Here is a 22323-nt window from a genome sequence, read left to right on the forward strand (position 1 = left end):
GGGAAGAGGGAGTGAAATAACATGCGAGAGGCGATATGCAGACTTTCCCCTCGCTCTCCATCCCATCAGTATTCATCAAGACTCAGAGTTTATAGCCATGGCGTGAAAGATGATTGTCCTGTCAAACCAGGGAAATGAATCCTGAAGAATGAGCAGGTTTCCCATTTATCAATAAATTGACTTAGCCCGTTGGTAGTCTAAAACAAGTGAAAGGATGCTTTCTATAGAGCAGGTTGCAGCGCAGCGCATCCCGCTCTGTATTTGAGATGTCTCACATTGCAGACAACCAGATTGTTCCAGAGAGGCTTGTGAACTCAGAGTAAGTTCTCTTGGAAATGCCTTCAGTGAGCAAAAATGAGGAGACACAAAAGAAGGAAATATAGACTAATTAAGCAGAATCTTTTCTAACCTGAACAATTTTCATGCTTTTTCCACAGGGCATCAGCAAATCTTTAAGGATGCAATTTCAGCTCTAACCTTGAATTTCCTTGCTGTAATAGGGATGGAGTGAATCATTTAGCTTCATCTGAACATAATTTTTCTGTAAAAAGCAGATTAATTCTGGGTCCCAAGTTTCTAGTACTCCGTGTTTTGATTTCATTTTAGCGCCTATATAGGCACAGCTTAGGGAATTGGTTAGACAGATGGAGCTTGGCATGATTTTTTTTTCACGCTGAATGTAAAAATGATATTTTTTTGTTCTTCTATGCAGCTGAGATAAGAAAGGCAGGTGGCTGGAAATAACTAATTTCTAGATAAATTATATCATTAATTGTAAAACTCTTAGAATACATCAAGAAAAAAAAAAGGGGAGGGGGGAGTCTTCAAGTTGCAATCTAGTGGCTGAAAACTTGTTGTTGCATTAGTCATTAGACAACCTTAAGAGCCTTGCTGTTGTGAAGAATACTGACGACATTCCTTTTGATGCCCTCATCTGGAAAGATCTTTTAATTCGTAGCTTTATCGTTTGCCTAATCTGGGCTGTGACTGGTTGAACTGTACTTTATGCCATACAAGATAAGTCTGTAAATGAACAAAGCTGATAGCTGAGAGTTTTATTTGAAGTAGATAGGAAAGTTAAAAAAAAAATTAAAAATCTTTTGAACAGAAGTTCAACATTTTAGAGCAAACAGCTTATGTAATTTACTAAATTCTATTAATGTGAGTACTTATCGTCAGAGTGCCTGAACAGCCATTCTGTGGGTCACCTTCATAAAAATAGCAGCTAAGAACACTTCATTTCCTCTCCTGCTTCTTCTAGTTTGTTTGGAGAAGCAAAAGTACCAAACAAAGTAGCGACAGCATAAAAGTGATATGTAGAGTCGGGGACAAAAAAGCAATAAATCTGCCAAAGATATTTTGAACAGAGATAGCAATAATCTTGTCTTGTATACCTGGCTCCAAATTGCTGATCTTTATTGTAATGCACAGCAATGTACTGTACTGGGTTGACATTTATAGAAAAAAGTCTTTTCAAGCTCTGCCTCTCACAGCATTTCAGCTGGAAATGAATTGTAAGTCCACAAGGAAAAGAAGACATACAAGTAAATACTGTTCTCATAAGAAATTCAACAACAGCTCTGAATATTTTCGTTAGCATTAATTTATGACTTGAGTTGAGCAAGCAGTAAAAAAAAAACACATTGTCCTGTGAATATTCTCTTGGATTCATAAGCAAATTTCATTTTTTTGAAACAATTCAGGCAGTTGTTTTCTGTGGCTATTTGGCATGTAGCTTTATTAACAGAAGCTATTCTCCCCAGTGCCCATTTTAAATTCAAAAGTTTGAACGCTTACCAAACGTAATTTCTTGAGCTGCATATCCACACTGTCAGTTAGTTAATTAGACAACTAACCTCATCAGCAATAAATCTTACATGACTTATATAATTAATTTGCAAATATTCAAAAATCCTTGCAAGTGATCTGCAAACCCGGAATTATTAATTATAAAGGCATTCATAAACAACTCTGCATAACAAATTTGGAAATGTTGTGATCCGTGTAAGGGCAATTTGCAAACAAGAAACAAAAGACAGAATTTGTTTATACATGATTAGTAGCTAATTATTTGCTTAGCTTTATTTGTCATTGGAAGAAGAGGCGCTGGCGAAGTTGCCAAAGAAGTGCTCTCGGTTTCTTAGTTGTGGAGATCGTGCTGGGAAGGCAGTGGTGTTCGTCATGGTGCTCATGCGGCTTAATGGAGGTCAGCTAAATGGCAGCTTTTAACTCTAGGCCTGAACTTGACCTTTCTGCCCATGCTGGCAGCTACTTGGGTGGTTTTTCCATTTGCAATGTTGACGGTAGCAGTTGCACACAGTGTTATCTGCTTGCTGTCCACAAGCACCTGATTTCCATTCTTCTCTGCTTCTGTTTCACAGATGACACGTAGGTTGAATTCAAAAGTGCAGGAAAAGAGCTCTGCCTGCAAAAGGAGCCTGCACTCTGGAGGGTTTGCTCTAAACTATTGTGAGACCTCCGGCTACAACACAGGACATGGGAGCTTTTCTGAACCCTCGTGTCTTGTGTTGCAGCCAGAGGGGCACATCTTTTCAACAGAGTCTGAGACAAGTAGAAGAAACCGTCATGAAAGAGGTGTAAAGAGAGAGTGAGAAACGGGTGCGGGACTTCACTGAACATCTGAGAGAAGCAGACTCAGGAATGTGATCCATGGCATTAGCTTATGGAGCTCCCAAATCCAGAGGAGATGTCAGATTTCTGCCAGTCCTTGCATGCAGATTGAGAGATCTGAATCAGGTAGTAAAAGTTACTGTGCTTATAATGCCACTGGCATTGGTCTTTTATTATTTTTTTTTTGCTTTCTGCCAATTTGACTAGAGTCACTGAATTAAACTCTAGATGCTTTGCAAGTATTTAATGATCTGCTCGTTTGAGACTCAGCGCTTTTGTTCCTGTTTTTCAGCAGTTGTGAGCATGAACTTTTAGGAGGAATAGAATTAAGCAGCCTCAAGTACTTTGAGGAGAGGACATGCCTATGATTAACACTGACATTTTTTGTTTCTCACTGGGACAAATTTTTCCCTTCTTCAAGATCTGACTTCAGGGTGAACCTCAGTTTGAGGAGGTGCTCATGAACCCTTGAGGGAATGCATGAACCCTTTGGTTTCGCTTAACTTTGCCATTTGCTCAATACAGTGCATGCCAGTCTGTTCCATCTAATCAATTATTAAAGTATACTCAGCTGAAATCTTACTTTTTAATACTTCATTAGACTGGATAAACTAGTATATAAGCTTAAATATCTGCATTTAGAAAAAAATGTGTATCCCACTGAAATGCCTATAAGGTGACTCTGGATTCGTATTTTGAGTTGTTGAAAAGGATGATTAAAAAATGCCCTAGTTCTAATCCTCCAATTTTCTACATCTTGTAGAAACTGAAAATTAATGTCACATCATTTGGCAACAACAGTGGTTGAGTTTTTGGGATAAGGTCTGAAAAGTTTAGATTGTGTTTCTATACTGTCAGTGAGCTTTCAGGTGTTTCCCCGTTCGGTATTCATGGATTTCATTGGCAGTACACACAAAACACGTCTCTTCTCAAAGGACTGAAACCAGCAGAAGCTGATCCCTGGGTATCATCACAAGAGTGATTGTTTTTGAAGATTCTCTCACCTGATAAAGATTGTGTTTTGGTAGTCAGATTTAGATTGCTATTTCCCATGAGCAAAAGTTTAAAAAAAAAAAAAAGAGCAGTTGTATGAAAGGTAAATAAATATTCTCACCTTCACTTCTCTGATCAGGCTCTGTTTCCTGCACAGTTTGTGTAGCTATCATTTAAATGAGAGAACTTTCATTTATCAAGCATCCTTCTGACGCAGTGCTGCTTAGTTTTCAATGCCATTTACTGTGTTCTGTGTCTCCTCCTGATCTTTGGTGCCAGTCAGTGGAAAATATTTGCAAAGTAATCCCCGGGAGACAGATGCTCCAGAGCCATCCACTGTCCCACTGGGTTGAAAAGCCCATTAGTCACCCTTCCCTAACCTCCACACCTTTTAGTCCTGGGAGGATAAAAACTGATATCTGAAAACTCTCACTAGAGAATCTCAGCCTTTCAGTACTCCTAAATACAAGTCAGTGTCAGATGTTTTTTGAGGGAAAAGGGAGTGAGGAAAACTTCCCAGTCTCGGAGGCCTCGGAGCAGAGAAAGTTTCAAGAGAAAGCTCTTGGATAGAATCTTGGAAGTCTGGTTACAAATCTCTGCAGTTCCACTGTTTTCATAGAGCTACACCAGCTTACTCCAAGCTAAGCATTTCACCCGCGATTTTCCCGTTTTTAAAGTATCCCATGTGGGCTAGCAAAAATTCCAAGAGCTTCTAAACTACTGAAATTCAAGGATGTCGGCTGGAAGTGGGGGGCGTTCAGTGTCCTGTATTCAGAATCTCTCCTTCCTAATGCATACATGATGCTTTGCACCAGAAACACAGAGCAAATTGTTTCTCAGAAAAATAACGCTGATACTATGGGAAAGGGGATTTTTTTTTCTCTGGTATCTACCAGCTCAGTTGTACTAGTGGAGGAGATTTTTGCAAGTAGTTAGCCATCAGACTGTAGTCAAACCCCTAGTCTGAAGGAACAAAAAAACAGCAGTTAAGTATAGTTTAATTTTTTTTTCCAGGAAGTATTGTTATTATAAACTACAATTAGTGGTTTTAACCCAGCAGTATTTCATTTCTCTTAAAGGAAAACAGGTTCCTAGCTGAGCATCTTTGTTAGAGCTGTCAGTGTCTGCATTCATAAAAGGAAAAGAGCTGTGATCGAAAATGGGTAATTTCTTGACAGTTTAGGTGCACACCCTGCCAATCAGGAAAGCCTAGGCCTCCTAATGATATTAAAATAACAGAAAATGGAATTTTGTCAAACATTCAGGTCGTTTTCAGAGGACTCATTTGCTCAAGTGAGAAGTTTATTTGTTGGCGATGGCTGAATACTTAATTACAGTAGCTGTGCTAAATATCACTGCTGGCGCTTGAGATATATTTAGATTCAGCTCCCTCTGTCTCAGAAAACACAGCAATTAAAATGCAGCACTGTAACTTAATGTAACTGATAATAGGTATAGGGCCAAGGAAGGCTCGAGATGTTGCCAAATGTGCTATGGAAACCATAGATGAAGCATGAAAATGGTGGGAACTTTTTCTGCCTCTGTAAGTCAAAGCCCTTACTTCACTCTATCAGTGCAGGACACAACATCAAGGGGATTTTCAAGGCAATCTAGAGACATCAGGTGTCTTTGACAGCAGTGGTCATGACAGCATTAGTCTTACAGCCTAAAGTTACCGGCTTCACAAGACTCACCTCCAGTAACAAACTGAAGCTTAGTCCTCAAAGGACCTATGGCATTCCTTTAAAAGGCTCTCTTCTCTCTCCTGCCTTTGCACATAGAATACACACAAGCATTGCATCCTGAACCAGATCATGGGATTCCCAACTGGCCTGGCTTATTGCACCACTCAGCAGAAGATGACACAATCTTTGTAGCTCTCCCTGCAGGGGATCTGATTCCCTCTTATGTTCCCAGATGGTGACAGAGGAGAACACACCATGCGGAGCACTAAATCTAAAAGCTCATCCCAAGCGTGCCAGAACCTCAAGTTGTTGAACCCAATTAAGGCTTGGATCATAAGACAGTCCCAGAACGGAGCACATGGCAGAATGCAAGCTCTGATGCATCAATCGTGGCTGTATTTTTAATGCTGTTACGTCATGTGAGGAAAATCAGACACAGCACATCTTGAAGGACAAAGTGGGAAGGCAATATCTGCTTGGCACATACTGTTTAACTTTGCTGGAGGAGACCTGAATTGTGACAAGTGGAAAAAAAGCCTTCATTTTTACGGGCTCTGGACTTCCCAGGAGTTGCATTAACCTTGAAAAAGAGATGTAATAAAGAGGTATCCTCGTCCTCATTTAAGCTCTACTTATGCTTTGCAAGTCACACACAGTTCACTGAAAGAGTTTCTCTGTCACTCTGCAAATGGTGAACTTACTGTCAGTATTCCATACTGACAGTATGAAGAACTGACTTACCCCGGTGATCCATAAAGCAGTGGCAGTGGATATGTTCGTCCAGGCAGTGAGTATCTTGGAAAGCAGAGAGGTTGGCCATATTTGCAGGCGGATTCATCCTGTGATCACTTCGTAAGAGTGCTAACAAGAGTGGCAATTTATTCATACCACAAAAGAATATTCTTATCTTTCATTCACAGCACCATTCTTAAAAGCTCCTTTCTTTCAGTGTGTTTTTAAATTGAATTATTGTATGTATGTTGTACATGTCTTTATTTTCACTGAGAATTTAATTGACTAAAACCTCATTTTCAACTAAAAAAGACGGATTTGCTGGAAGCATAATAATCCATGCACCATTAGGCTTGGTTACAGTCAGAAAGGAGCAGTAAAAATGTCACCTCTTAGCTCAGGTCAGCTTCCTGAGAAGATCACAGGTGGTGTTTGTTCACTATGCTGACTAAAATAAACCTTATTTCTCTCAGCCGTGAGAACAATGCAGTTAATGGAGATTGGGGTGGGCTTCAGGCGTCATCCTATACATTCAGCAGAGATGAATTCTATCCTTTAATGAAGAATAGCTTTCAGTAATCACAGTGCAGGGAAAACATCCACTAAGAGCCCTGGATGAACTTCCAGTGTCCGGAAAAATGAGGCGTCCTGCAAAGTGAGCCAAGCCAGAGGGGAACCATGACCATGGGTACTTGTCAGGGTCCTTTGGTGAGCAGGGTCATCCCATGATGTTGCCCCCGTAGAAAAAAGGGAGCAGCAGCAGGGAGATGACAGGGATTTCCTCTGCAGTGCCAATGGTGCATCTTTCCCTTGCCATTGCAGCGCCAGAGAAGAACTGGATGTGAAGTGCCAAAGGGATACTGTGGGTCATGCAGTGTGGCTGGAGCAGGAGGGAGACGTGTTGGAATTTGGGTATTCTGCTCATGGGAGTGGGCAGCAGTGCTCAGGACATACTGCAGTGCACTGAGATGGGCAGAGGGGGAGGGGGGCCCCAGACCCACAGCCCACAGTCCCACATACATGGCCTCCTTCTCCAGGAGGCTTTGCAGTTCGTGCATCTACCCAGGTGTTCTTTTGGTATCGTCTTTATGATTGTTTCAGATGCCTTTGATCCTCAACATCTGATGCAGGAACGCGAAACCACACTCTCTACTATAATTAGAAAAAGTGGTGGAGTTATTTTGAATTCTGAAGCCATGACATTCAAGAAAAATTAGGAAAAGAGGGTGGTGCAGAAAAGGAGAGGTGTGCACGGGTATACTCTCCAAATTACAGACTGAGGGGAAAGAACTACACATTTGCAATATGATGCTATGGAGACCTGTTACCCTCATGTTCATCCTGAGCAACAAGACCAACTTCTGCTGAGCCTCCTTTTAGCAAGGGGTCATGAAGCTTTCCCCCCCCCCAGCTTTGCCACACGAGCTACTTCATTTTTCAAAATGAAGCTGAAATTGAATTCATTCACAAAACCGGCTCGGTTTACCTGGGCTTCCTCTCTCTCCCAAATGGGCAGCATGGTATTTCAGACTGGGTTGTTCAGGCAGCACTGTGATTCAGCATACTCAGTTGGAGCTTGATAACAAACACTGTAAAAGGCAAACACATCTGCTTCCACTGTACTAGCAGGGAAGGAGCAAGGAGAAGGAAAGGCACAAGTAGGGGTAGTGTGCATCCATCAGATGATGAGCGAGCAGTACCCAGAACAGATGGAGATCGCTTTCAACACTCTGACAGGGCAGGCTTCCCTATTCCCACACGTTGCATGTAGTTACAGCGATGACTCTTACGGCATACTGCAGAAGCATCCAATCCAGCTGGCAAGAGGCTCCCAGCTTTCCATGGTGTCAGCCTCCCCGACATGAGTCTCTTTGTGCTGCCTGGGTTTGTGCCAGGCAGGAAGCAAGCAGTAGGATTCCCACCCAGCCCTCCAGCTGCATCCCTGCTCTCATCGCACCCTGTTTCTGTCATGTATCGTCTCATGACAGCCCAGCTAGGTAATAAGCAAAGGATCAAATGGGAGTGTGTTCCTCCCCCTGCCCTCCCTGCGTACCATAGAGCACAGTTCCATCACCCACCATAGCCTCCTCCCTCTTCTGCTGGAGCGAGAAGTAGGAGAGGAAAGAGGAGGAATCGGATCGGCTGCCAACAGGCACATCCCAAAGCCCCACTCTTCACAGAGCTTCTCTGCCATCTGTGAGGAGCCGGAACTGCACAGATACTGGGGAGGGTGAGCTTAGTGAAAAGAGCTACCTTCAGAAGATTTGGGGGGAATTTAAACTCTGTCTCTACCGGATTGTCAGTAATGTGGCCACTGCTGTTATAATTTCTCTCCTCTGCTTGGTTCTGTCAGTTATATATATAAAAAAATAATTAAAATCTCTTCCTTCCTTGGCCTTGTATGGGCTTTGTCCACAGCAAGAGGCCAGTGCTGAAGAAGTGCCAGGTGCGTGCTGGCTCTTTTGCTCTTAATTCAGTGGTGAGCTCCATTATAACCAAGGTAATAGGGCAAAGCATTTTAACACCCAGCCATGTGTACACTGCTGCACAGGCCAGCTCATGTAGTAAGGGCCAGCTATAGTCAGGGCTAAGAAATTGCCTGCAAATGATTTAAAGGGGAAGTCAGTAACTTGTGCTTTGTGCTGACTTCTTCTATGCCTCAGATCCATCCACACATATTAAAAGAGCTGAATCACTGTGGTATAAATAGACTCGCTACGTATTTTTACTCTCTGAAAATAATTTCAAACCAAACATGCCTACTCTATTCACTTTGAATTACTGTTCCTAAGAAAAGAGAAAAAGACATTTTCTATCTCCTTCTAGTTTCCCTATTATTAGTCTCACTGTTAAAAGCCTTGAATATTAGCCTTTGGGATGCAAACCTTCTCCCATTTAAGTCAATGTGAGTTTTATCATTGACTTAATTGGAAGTGAGATTGAGCCACTGGGCATGTGAGTGGCTTTGTGTAGAGTTGGAAACAAAATAATAAAGGAGGATGAGGCACACTGTAGTTTTTTTCATCTGAGCAATAACCCATCTTTGCCCAGCCTGCCCGTAGCCATGCTAATAGGCAATGCTGGGCTGAAAGGAAGTGCTCATAATATTATAGCTTAATTAGTTTATGGGAGAAAAATGCTGAAGGGGAAAGGAGCTCCCGTTGCTATGTATTTTACCACTGCCACACTGACTACCGTTGTCTGCTTGATGCTACCTTAGCTGGAGTCTTTTCCCTGATCCACTGCAGGCTGCCCGGGTCTCTGTGCTCCCTCTTCAAGCCCGGGCTCTAGTTTAATGACAGTCGTGCTGGGTACCTCTGAAAGCACAGGAAACATTTCTTTCTTGTGTATCTAATTTGCCCATTATTAACATTATCCCCAATCTTTTAAGTAGCTGATTATTAAGCAAAGAAATAGCAATGAAGCAAGGAAAGAATGCGATAGGGAGATTTACTGTGTGGGAGGCAGAGATAAAATTAGATTTCTTTAAGCTGTGTAGTACAGTTATTAGGAAGTTAGGCTAATTTTTCAAGGAGCTGTTGCTTAAATAACTTCATCTTATTATTCATGCTGAGGTATTTACTACAGAAATTCTTTCCCCCAGGTCATTGCTTTTTTCCAGTGGCAGAAGTTGGGAACTCAACAATTGTTTGCATGCCCGAATAATGCAGTGCTGTCTTATGGTAATGCAAACAGTAGATTATAAAAGGACATGTTTTAAAAACACTCTGCTGGTTCTAGTGAAATTGTTTGTTTGGCCTCTTTTAGCATTTTCACCATATCTTCCCATGTTTTCAATCCATTACTTTTAGTAGAGACAGCAGTAAATTCTTCCTGACCCTTGATTTGTTCTTAATGCCGCTTCTCTTTATCTTCTGCCTTTTCCAAGCATATTGAGCAGCTCCATTGTTAACACTAGCAACTGCTAATAGTACCCAGTATCTCTGCCACCACAGAGCTTAAAGTTTTTTTCTTTTGGTATCTTGCTTTTTTCTCCCAACTCTGTTCTGTTGCTCCCACCTCACTGTTGCTCCCAGTCCTAGCCTGCATATAAATTACTCAGCCTGACTTTTAGGCTAACCTATGGACTCCTACAAGTACCCACAGCTCTTATTATGAACTAAATTTTCCAATCTATTAACTATCTCAAATTGTGGCTTGCCAGACCCACAGGTAAGTTCCCAGATACTGCTTGGCAAAAAATTTCTGCTTTTGCTTCTTCCAACACAGTGTCCCCAGCTCTACACCTCTGCTTTGCTTCGCTTTACAAGGCTGTCTTAGCATCTATTCCTCAACTCCAGCTTGGAGGCACATCACCCCGAGCGCTCCTCCTGAGGCCTTCAGGGAATCTGGAGAGTACCACATAAACTCATACAGCTTCTCATTGCAGATTCAACCACCTGAACCTCGAGGGGACTGTAAATCTACTAAAAATTAGGGATCTAGTGGAGAACAGGCTATTGCTTTTATACCAGAAAATATAGTAAAGGGATCAAGCAGGGAAAAATATATTTATACATTTATCCTATCTCCATTATTCACAGTGTTACCTCTTGCTGCTGGTGGTTGGCCAATAAAAGGGGTCCTTCCATTTTTAGAAGGGACACTTTATAATTATCAGAAAAATAGCACACTGTGCAGAACTGTGCTGAGCTGTGTTAGGCTTCCCATAGAACACATGGTATAATTTAATATATATATATAATTTAATATATATTATATATATTTAATATAACAGGAAATCAAAAGATGTTGAAATTATGAAGTCCTTCAAAAATGACAGAGACTTGGGAGCCTCCTTAAAGTTCTATATCCATGTGTTCTCAAGATCCCTCCAGGTAAAGCAGCAAATACACACTGTTAGTTCCACGTAGTTATCAGCAGCTGATCTTCGGCATTGGTGTGCGTTGTCTGTTCCTCTAGAGAAGTTTTGGGTGGACTTACCAGAGATTTCATTAAATAAAAAGAAAAAAAGTGTGCTTGTTTTAAATGAGAAGGACATGAACTTCAAGATGACCAAAATGTGTACTTAAAACATGGACTCTCTTCTAGTAGAGGAGGGATAACCTAGAGAAGCTCTCTGATCAACTACTGAGGCTGTTATCTTCAAAACAGCAAGTTATGGGGGGAAAAAACTCTCTGAAGTGATCACTTCTTTGATTCATGAAAATAGGTATAAAAAATGATGAGGACACTGAGATAAGACCAAAAATGATGAATATGACTGGTTGAGACTGGGCTGGGATGTGGTATATTTTTGAAAATTCCATGAACAGAACAAGATAAAATATGTTTATTTGGAGATGCATTTCTCTTTGAAACTTCAGTCTGTGGAGCAATTTGCTATCATGAAGACACTTGTTTTTAAGGCTGGTACAGAGCTTGTGGAGGGCTAACACTGACAGGGCAATGAGCTGCTGAAGTACTTAAAGCTCTTCAGTAGCAGAGCTCTGCCACCAAATGCAGCTCTAACTCTATGTACGTTCTCCTACTTTCATCTCTCTTCTCTCCTTTTTCTCTCTTATTTTTTTCTTTCTTCTTTCAGATGAAGAAAATAGATGTTGTTTTTATTAATGCTGATAGGTGAGGCAACAAATTTTGAACTTGCCTGGCAAATTTGCAAGGCAGTTTCACAAGACCATCAGACTGGTCTTGTATCAGACTGGTGTCATTCTTGGAAGCATCTGTTTTTAAAAACACTTGAAATAGAAATGACATTGTAAACAAGACAAGCAAGCCTAACAAGCAAGTGAAGCTTTTTAGGATCACGTTTCATTCAGTAATACACATCAGCATTCAGCAAGTTGTTTTCATAACCTGAATTGAAAGAAGCATTGCACTACTTCTAGCAATAAACATGATATCCATTTTGCTCTTTTATAAGAAAAGAAAACTTGATAGGGAATTATAACTTGGGAGCACAAAACCAGGCAGGAAAACTGCAGTGGAGACACTGAATCAAGGCAGAGTGTCTTGAAAACATCTTTCAAATTGTTTTTTGTCTCTTTGTGACCTTGACCAGTTCTTTCAGGTTTCTTCTGCCGTGGTACACGTGACTGCAGGACAGCAGACAAACCTCCTTCTCTGTGATGTGAATTGAGTTTCTTCATTCTCCAACAGATGTACACGAACACACCCATGCTTCTGGCTGAGCACACTGTACGCTGTTTGGGGATTAGCAGACATGGACCAGCAGTTTTGGCAGCTGTGCATCCTCTTCATCTTTCTTCTCCTCCATTTAGCCCTCGAGGTGCCACGTTTGCTGTGGGTTTCTTTCCAAAGTCCCAGATTTCCCTTTGTGTCTCTACACAAACCCTTCAAGGCCAGATTTTCAAATCTTTGAGCTTAGCTATTCTGCCTTTGTCCCAGCTGGCTGTAAAATGCAATCAGTAAATATTTACCTGGCTGAGCACATTGTGAGGCCTGGGGACTGGCTCTGCAGTACCTGATGTGACGCGAAAGGCTAGGAAAGTCTGATAAGGAGGTGAGCCGTACTCAAATTAACCCTCAGATTAATTGTGTTACTTTCTAAAAAACGTAATGCAAGAGCACACAACTCCTGAAGGGCTCTAATCTCTTTTTTGGGCTGCATTAGTTAGTTAGATGGAGCTAGGCACAGCAGTCCATCAGAGGGCATGTACACTGCTGGTGAAGCCAGATGATCCTTCCTGCTTATTTATGCTCTACAAAGTGTAAATTTCAGAAATGAATAGCTGAACTACTCTATATGCGGCAACACTTTGCCCAAGGCCGAGTTTTTTTTTCCTATCTATCTGCTTTCTTCATTGGATCATGCCCACATGCTGCTGTTTCAGTTCCTAACCTAGCAATTACCCAGCCACATGCATGTGCAGCAAGCACACTGAACACAACTCCCTCCCCATAGACTTGAAGGAAACTCAGGTGTCTTTTTCCCTCCTTTTATCAAATAGACCCTTTGAATGTTTCCTGCAAATCTTTTTCTTTGTGACTGAATTGTAGACATTTATAACTATAAAGGAATATTGTTTTAAACTCATCTTTCCCTCTTGACAGACTGCAATTCTTTTAATTTTGCTTCCCTTCCCTCCTTCCCTCCTTCCTTCCCTCCCTCCCTCCTTCCTTCCCTCCTTCCTTCCTTTCTTCCTTCCTTCTGATTAATTTGCCAGGGACTTTGTGAATAATCTCTTGGTTTGAGTGCCTTGCTTCTGAGTCCCTTCCTGTTCAAGTGTAAAAGACAGAGAGGCCGCAAGAACAGTACTCAGCATAAAGCCCCCCCCCCCCCCTCTCCCCCCTTCCCCCCCGGGAAAAACTGTCCCCCACCTCTTTACTTCTGGACATGAAAAAGGAAGAAAAGGACTAATGTGTGGGAGAATGCTGCGGTGTGGTGTCTGGCAGTCAGACATGCTAATGTTTCTTTCACTGGGAAACAGCTGAAATGAGAAGGGACTTGCTGACTTGCTTCTCACGCCATCAGCATGCCTGCAGTCAAGTAAAAGTTGCCACTGAGTGGGAAACTAAACCTGGCGCATGCAGAAAGCTGTGCAGAAGCAGGGATCAATCTCCCACGGACGTACAGGTAAAAATCAGGAGAAATCTCTCAGGATATGCTGGATACCAGCCTGGGTGGGAGAAACCAGAAGATCAAGAGTGTCACCTGGTGGAGCTGGGGCAACAGGAGGTGGTGCCCAGACCACGGGAGTTGAGGCCCAGGCCATGGGAGTGCCTCCCAAAGGCTCTGCCTCAAACACAAAGCCAAGGGCACTCCGCGGGTCTCACTAAGTCTCCATTATCTTTGTCTGAAGGGGAATTTTTCATCATAAAAACGTGCCTCTTGTTGGATTTTCCTCTTTCTATCTGGAATAAAGAGGTGAGAGGAGTCAGCGCAGTTCTAGACAGGATCCATTCTTTGTTGTGGCCATGTGGGTGGCTGGGGCTGCACGCAATGCTGTGTGGTTGGCTTGGTTCTGCACTGTGTACTTGTGTTTGGGTTGGTGAGTTGATGGTTGGACTTGGTGGTTGTATAATCAATGAGTATACGGATGTATAATCAACAAGTATACAGAGAAGTTAGGCTGATAAGATTATCGCATTAGAGAGGGATAATCAGAGATGAATGGAAAGCTTATCCATGTCCTGGGCTTGCTGAAAAAGACTCCAAGAGGAGCAATCTCCTGAGAGAGATCCTTCCCAGTGGCAGTCAGCCTTTAAGTGGGGTCTAGGAGAGGTGGAGCCTGGCTCCACCCCTTTCAGTCACACAGGTGAATTGCCTTCACCTGTGCTCCCATGGCTGACTCGGTGCTTGCCTCAGGTGGTCAGAGGTTCAGACTGTGATTCAACAGTTCCCATACAGCGGTCTTGGACATGTTTTCCAGCCTTGATGGTTCTATGGCATGGTTAGTGGGCACGGTGTGGATAGGTTGATGGTTGGACTTGGAGATCTTGGTGGTCTTTTCCAACCTTAATGATTCTATAGTTCTGTGATTCTATAGCCAGTGGCACCTGGTGTGATCAGGAGCTGCTTTATGGGCAGTGGAGTTCTAGCTATCTAGTTTAGATCAGTACTCTAAACATTAATTGAACGTAGTTAACAAAAACTACTCTTTTATCTACTGAGAATAACAGAATCTCAACGAATTATGAAGACTTAATAGAGAGTAACTTGGAGGCTTGTAAAGTTATCTGTGAATTTGGGTGATCAATTTCATCTTGGGAAATGTAACAATAAAACAAACAAGCAACAGATATAAAATGGAAAAGCAAGGCTCTATATTTAAAGGAAAGTCATGTAGCCTTCTCTGGCATAGGACTGATTGATTTAAACGTACCTTTAGGAATTCAAATATTACTTAGTCTGGTTCATATTCAACCTAGTTACAATGTTTATTTCAAGGGAAAGAAAACATTTAAGGAAGGAAATAAAGTGAACCTCTTTCTTGTTTTTTTCTTTTATTTCTTTCATTGGGAAGAAGGGCGCTTGGAAAAAAAACCATTCTTCTCCCACTCTCTCCATTCCTACCACCCTCATCTGTAGCAGAAACATTTTCTGTGACATGGATGACACTACATACACAGAAGTCTGGTTTAGGCACATGAGATATCTAGACAAATTGCTTTTTCTTACTGATGATGAAAAAGAAAAATATTAAAAATTATTATTTAATGCATTCTACACCAGAGAAGATACGATTTTAAGGCAAATTGCTGTTGTATTTCCATGCTACATTCCTGGTTTTATTCTGTGTATTTATGTGACACAGCCACTTCCTATTCTAATCTACTTTGAAGCAGAACTTCCTAAGAGGGATATGTTATAGGTGTGGTGATAGCAGACTTTAAAAGGAAGCCACGGGTGATTTTCAGAGATGACACAAACTTTCAAAACTATCAAATGTCTCCTTGAAAGAAAGATTACAGTGAGGTTGGTTTTACTGGGATTTTCTGTAAATGACCAAACTAACGTTGACATCATCTGGATGGGACAGAGAGGTGTGGAGTTTTCATTTGCAGTCATGAAGTCTGGGGCCAGATACAGCTTGGAGTTTAACTGGGAAGATGAATGTTTCTGACTTTGGATACAGACCATATTTCTATAGACATAAACTATATTTTTCATCTGAAAACCTTTACAGGCAGAATTTGGAGGCTTTGGCTGTTTCTCAGAAGTTTCTGAGGGCTACATAAATAAAGCTCACCAAGGGAAAACGCTATGTTGTGGTGTTCTACAGATGGCTTGTGGGGCTGCAGAGAGGATTTGGGACATATCAATCACACTGGTTAATGGGAAGAGAGGGCTGGCATGCCAAGAAACAACCCTGGGAAGACTCAGTCTTCATCTTCTCTACACCCTCCCAGTAGGCAGCTGTAGTCAGGAATTAGGCCCCCCCTGAACCTTCTCTCCTTAATGATGATCACGGGAGTTTGCTCAGCCCACCCTTTTGCACCGCTGCTTTAAACTCCCTGTGCAGATCCCATACTACATACATCAGTATCTTTGCTGTACTGGGGAGACCAGAAGTGGATGCAGGAGTCCACATGTAGTCACAATGGGGCCAAATATGAAAGGAATTTTTTTTTACTGTTTTTTAAAAATATATTTTATTTATTTTATTATTATTATTATTGCTATTTATTGCCAGCCTTGAGAAGAACTCCTAATGAAGCATCTTGAATGGACCTTAATGCTGCACTCCAGCAATTCTTCCTGGCAGATCTTCTGCTTCTCCAAAGGAGCAGCTCTCTCTTAGAATCATAGAACTGTTGAGGTTGGAAAAGACCATTAAGATCATCTAGTCCAACCATCAACCTTCCTGGATTGATCTGCTGCTGTTCTTTGTGTGCCACAGTGGAGGATCTGTCTTTACCTTCCAGCACCTGTTGGGTAGCCTTCTCATCTTCAGACTGAGACATGCTTGGCTGTAGGACTCAAAGGATAGAGTGGCTCTCTGAGGGAGGCCTGATGTCATCTCAGTGCGGCAGCTAAAAAGAAGCCAAGTCCACCTTTGCTTACTTCCTTGGGAATCCATGCAGAAGGGATACCACATCTCCCCAAGGGGCACGGATAGGAGATGGCCATCCTCCAGGCAAGCCTGCAAGATGTTGCATGAAGGCCACATGTGCTCTTCCTCCTCCACTTCTTCTTTGTGGAATTCCTCCACCTCTTTAATTCTGAGAATGTATTATCTCATTTCCCATGTAGAGATGGACAACAGTCGTTCCAGGTCCTCTTTCTTCCAACTATGGCTGGCAATTGTCAGAGGCCTGGAAGCTTTGCAAATGGTAGTCTGGACACAGGGGGTTTTTATAGGCCCAGACCAAAGAGTGGAGCAGTGTTGGTCACTGTGACATTAGGAAGCCACTGTGATGGCCACTGTGATGGTCAGAATGGTGTTGGGTGGCCTGACAGATGCCCTTTGTGTGAGGAGGAAGATGGTTGGAGGGGCTGAGGGCCCTCTTCCCAGCATGGCTCCTCCGTGCCATTTGGCTTGCCAGAGAAAGAGGCTGCCCACCCTGCACAGGGACAGCCCTCCACCTCTCCTCCTGTGCTCTGTCCTTCATCCCCACATTTGGAGTCTGTGTGCCACAAGATGGTAGCAACAGTGTTTCTGGAGTGTAAGAGATTTGCCCTTACCCTTCTGCCACTGACCTGGCTCCCTGCAAGTGGTGCAGCTACATACCACACCTCTAGGCCCAGAGAACCCTAGCGGCCCTTCAGTTGACTGCCATGTCCATGTCCAGGCTGTGAAGATGAAGTTAATCTTTGGATTAAACAAAACCTGCACTGATTCCAGGATCTTTCTCTATAAGCCACCTTAGCATGGACTAGAGTTGTACCTTCCCTCCTCTCTGAAAGATATAGACAGTTCTGAGTGCTTGCATAGGAAGTGTCCACACATTCTTCAGAAAGGGAAACCATCTAGTCCCATTTCTAGCAAGGATTAAATCACAACATCTCATGAAATCACAAAAGATATCCAAGAGGAAATATGTCTTCTGTCTTTCCTGCTTTTGTACTCTTTTGCAAAATCAAAGCTCTCTGTGAAAGACAGGCTACCAGGAACCTCAAGGGGCACCTCCAGAGAAAACACAATCCTCACTTTCTAATGCTTTCTATTTTTTGGTAAAGTTTGTGATGTGTGATTTTTCCCTAAAGCCTGAGTTCTCTGAGTCATACAGTTCGCTGAGAATTGTTTTCTCAAATGTTAATTTCTAGAAAAAAAAAGCCCAAAGACATGACTAGAATTCTAATTTTATAATGAGAAGCAAAAAGAAAAAGGGTCGAAGGTATTGTTTTTAAGCAGTCTCTAGGTATTTAAGCTAAGTTTGAGAGTTTCTGAGGTCTAGAATGTGATTTTTGAAGAGTAGCAATGACAACAGTGCATTACAATTATGCAGCACAGCATAATGATACTTCCTACAACCACCACTTTCCTTTCTGCTTTTCATTCCCTTCCTCAAGTCATTCCAGCCTGCATCTGTCTGGCCTCTCTCATGTTTTTCTCTCTTCTCACCCTTCTTCCAGCTCCTGTGAGCTCCCAGCCAGCATCAACATCTGCACGGCTTTCATCCCTTCGTCCCCTTGTCATGTCCCCTCCATTGGCATGTCACTTTCTCATCCCATTCTCCTGGTGGAGACGTCTTCTACTTGATTGCTGCTTAATGAGAAAGATGAAGTAATGCAACTGGAGATGACAGCCACAGCCAGGTGGTTCTACCAGACCAAGAGCCAACTTGCAGCTACCATGGCTGAAGTCAATGGAAAAAGCTGAACTCCCCTGGAAGGCAATTCAAAGCAGAAAACAAGCTTCATGCTCTCTCTTTTCCACCCAAGGCAGGTTAGGACAAAGCCAAAGTGCCTCTTTCTGGATAATCCCCTCCTTGCTTTTCTTAACATATTTCTTTGTTGGATTAAATGTGGCTCAGCGTGGGAGTTGACCTGGACAACTGCTGACAAATGAGTATAAAAAGCTACACCTGAGTGGAACAATTGCAGGGAATGCTGTTGTACAGCTCTACAGGCTCGTTTGGCTCAGAGTGAAGGAGGACTGGCAGCAAAGAGTGACAGCTTTATTTGTACACCAGTTTCAGGTGTAAACAACAACTGCTTTATGCAAAACCTTCTGTCCATAAAGCTCTTATTCTGCTTAGGGAACTGCTGAGAAATTACCAAACCCTTGTCAGGTGCAGATGTTGTTTATTTCTCTAAAGATATATATATGTATTTGCTTTTGATGACTTACTTTTGCTACCAGCAGCTATAACCAACATCTGCTTGAAATAACTCTTACGGCCTGCTTTTCTCCTCTGTGCTGTGTTGCCATTCCTATTGAAATTCCATGTAACCATGGGCAGTGTCAGCTTGTGGCACTGGGTAGCTGTGAGCTGAGCATGAAAATGTGCACAAGCAAGCAACAGGCACACATACTATCAGGTACAACTATAAAGCAGAAGGAGCTCTGTATGCTGCCAGTGCAGGAGAGCACTGCTGGCACTCAGGCTGAATGCTGAGATGTCACCGAGGCAAGATGCTGGCCTTCCTCCAGGATTCCAGGAGTTTCTAGGGCTGGTGAGACCAGGAGGCTTGATTCCCCATGGGAAATTTACCCCTTGTAGTATGCTAAATCTCCTCTACCACTGCCTCCCAAACCTCTCCTGTGCAGCTTTTGTGAATCTCTCTAAGCCCAAAGCAATAGCTGTAGCAGTGGACGTATGGCACCGCAGGACTTAATTAATACAGAAGAGGAGTTTGTATTTCTTTCTTGCATGCAAAAAGGGTCACTGAAAACTAGTAAGGCCTTCTTTGCTCAACCTGAACCTAAATCAACCATTTAAAGTACTTGTGACCCTCTCAAAAATGCAGCTTGCCTCCTGGGCCATTTCCATGAGCATCTCACAGAGATCTTCATTTCCAGTGAGCAGCACTTGGCTCCTGAAACACAGATGCAGAGCTGTTTGCAGATCTACCTTGGAGCAAAATGCAAGAAGCCTAGGAAAAAGGCCCTCAAGCTCTGCAGAAGTGTTCCCAAGCTTACAGGCATTTCCAAGGGACACTGATCCACATCATGCATCTGAACACATCCCAGGTCCAAGAGGACCACAACAGTTAAGCTATGCTAAGTACCAATGTGGGTGAGGAGTGAGTGCCCCATTCTCTTCTGTCACTTCTGCGAAGGTGGAGGTGATCTCTGGAAGGGAAAATAGTACTGTACATCACCATGCCCTTAAGACAAGGGAGCAGCAGACAAAGCCCTATGTGTCTCTGAGATTGAAGTTTAAAGCACTTTACAACCTTTGGGAAACAAATTTCAGGATGCTGCCGGCAAATTTTATAGGTAGGCTTTCAATTTTCATTCTGTTAATGAGAGAATACAGGTAAAAGGGGTGTGATTATTCCCTCTGTTGTAAAATATACCATCAAACACATAACATGTCCCCAAACCAGAATGACAGGGTCTTGTGTGGACCCTTGGAGACATCAGCATTACCTTCTGCTTCCTGTGGCACAAATACAGAGCTCAGCGGGATCAAACTTTCCACTGTCCTAACAAAAAGTTAATGCTGAAAATGTGCCTTTTTAAAACGTTTGTAATTGGCAGCTCCTGCCAAGTATTAGGAGGCCAGTAAAATCTCTCTACATAAATTGTGTTGTAATTAACATGATTTGTTTAATGTCACCTTGTCTGGCTGTCGGAGAAACTGTCTCAAAATGTAAAAACACCGCATTTTTCAGTTGAGAGAGTGGATTCTGGCTGCACCGAGACATTTTTATTTCTCTCTTCTATTTTACAGTGGCCTTTACAAATCTCTCAGGCTGGTGAACCCAAGCAAAGTTAATCAAGAATTCTCTGATGACAAAAATCACAGCCATAAGACACAGTAACAACAAGCATTGCATTTTTTCTTAATAAAGGTAATGTGCCTATAATAACAGGTGCTACATTCAGCACAGCAAACAACACATTAAAAACATCCCCATACTCTAAAAAGACTTGGCTGGTGTGCAAATAAGCCATTTTAGAGGAAAGCAATTGAAAAGGGGACAGGAGAATGAAAAGTATTGGAAAGAAACAGATGTCCTTTAGAGACAACTCTGGATGTATTATCTTAGAGGAAACAAGACCTCTGAGGTTGTTTAGAAGCCAGGAGAGAGAGAGAAACTGAATGTGAGGAGAGAGAGAGCTGTGTGCCTACAGGCTTTTTGGTACCAAGATCTGGGGACTTACCGCGGTCCTGAGGGGACATGGCAGCAGCCTGTCCAGCCAGCTCTCTTCTCTGGGCAGCATCTTCTCTGCAAAGCCACTTTGGAGGAATACGTCTAGTTTCAGTGACAGCTGAAGAAATAGTAAATAGTAGCAGCAGGGGTGTCTCTTTCCTACCTCAAGAAATTTACACGACCAGCAGGGTGGGGGTTGTTGTAAAAACTGGGATTTTATGTTTTATAACCAGCCATGATCATATGGGTAAGCATATCTTTATTAGTCATAGAAATATTTAAAAGACTTTGGATCCTGCTGAGTCCCTCGCTGTTGTCTCCTCACATAGTGGTTATATGAGCAGACTGAAGGAAAAGCACTCCCTCTGCTTTAACCCCTTCCTTCAGCTGCTTTCCCTCCAGGTGGGAGCAGAGACTTGTGAGTGAAGTTACGTGTTAGGGGCTGACCGACCTTCTTCGTGTCCCTCAGACCTTCTTGGTGTCCCTGTGCTGCACACCCCAGGCCAAAATACCAGCACAAGTTTGCTTTGCTCCAAAGAGCTCAGTGAGACAGATGGCAGTGACGACTTTGCCACCAGGTGTCAACGAGGAGAGTAGTAGGAAAGCAACCAGGGAAAGCAGTCACGGGGTGCTGATAAGACTGGAGTAATTATTACGAGGAAGCCCAAACTCAAACATAATCCCTCTATTTTCCATCAGTGCCCAGAAAAAGTACACGAGGTCTTACATCTACCTGGGTGCAGCAACCTGATAAAATGACAGTAGCCATCCCCATCCTGTGAATGTCATCGGGAGCTGTAGAAACATAAAGAAGAGAAACACAAAAGCAGGAGCCTTTTCAAGCCTGAGGTATGCCTCAGGGTGAGAAAGGTGCAGGAGGAGCACTGAATGCCCAGCTCAACACCAGCATTTTTCAACCTTAATCTTTCTTCCAAATGTTCTACTTTTATTCCAACTAATTGAACGAACATCTTAAAATTCACAACATAAACTAAATCTGATTAAATCTAGCTTGACTCGTATGATATAGCACTGCAGCTAGAATGCAGCTGGAAAAAATGCATTATGCTAGGACAAATAAGTATGGTTAACTTCAATAAGAGCAGAGGTAAATTGCTTTTTGCGTGAGATGCGCAATTTTACCTTAGTGCAGCTTTAATCAAAGTAAAATATTATAGGTGGAGGGGAAAAAAACCTCACAATGTAACATTTTCTCTACTAACCACTCAGTGAAACTCAAGTTCAAGCTACTAAATAAAGCCAGGTCTGTACCTTAGCTTTCCTTGGTTAGCATGTATACCTTTAAGACAGTATCCAGCAATAAATTATACCAGATGCAGATAGTCAATGCCCATAAAACCTATCCATCAGAAATTTATCTCCACTGAAACTTTAATTGGAAGGGGAAGAATGAAATTAAGTACAGATATTTAAATGTAGTCCGTCGTCTTACAGCAGTGCTTTCACAGCCAAGTGGAAAACAAAGTAAATTAAGCATAGCTATTAAACAGGATAGGAAGTATTAGCTTTGCACTTGCAGGAAAGGAATGTTACTCTTTGCTCTCTCTTTGCTTTTTGGTTGTCCATAGC

General features: G+C 42.4%; 1 long non-coding RNA gene and 1 other non-coding gene across 18 annotated transcripts in view; both read left to right on the top strand.

Moving 5' to 3' along the window:
- Positions 1-22323, top strand: part of LOC101751251 — a 103325-nt gene that overhangs the window by 37631 nt on the left and 43371 nt on the right. For 2 of the 17 annotated variants that reach the window (XR_005857280.2, XR_005857271.2), the window contains one exon: positions 2382-2757. The exons of 14 other annotated variants lie outside the window; for them this stretch is intronic. This is a non-coding gene — a long non-coding RNA (uncharacterized LOC101751251). Of the gene's footprint in view, positions 1-2381; positions 2758-16159; positions 20431-22323 lie in introns of all 17 variants that reach the window. One more of the 17 variants, XR_005857278.2, reaches the window with a different exon arrangement.
- MIR187 (microRNA 187) lies at positions 2462-2547 on the top strand. Its single transcript, NR_031417.1, has one exon. It is a non-coding gene; the product is annotated as a microRNA 187 (primary transcript).

This window comes from Gallus gallus, chromosome 2 (assembly GCF_016699485.2).
Source record: "Gallus gallus isolate bGalGal1 chromosome 2, bGalGal1.mat.broiler.GRCg7b, whole genome shotgun sequence".
Taxonomy (NCBI): Eukaryota; Metazoa; Chordata; class Aves; order Galliformes; family Phasianidae; genus Gallus; species Gallus gallus.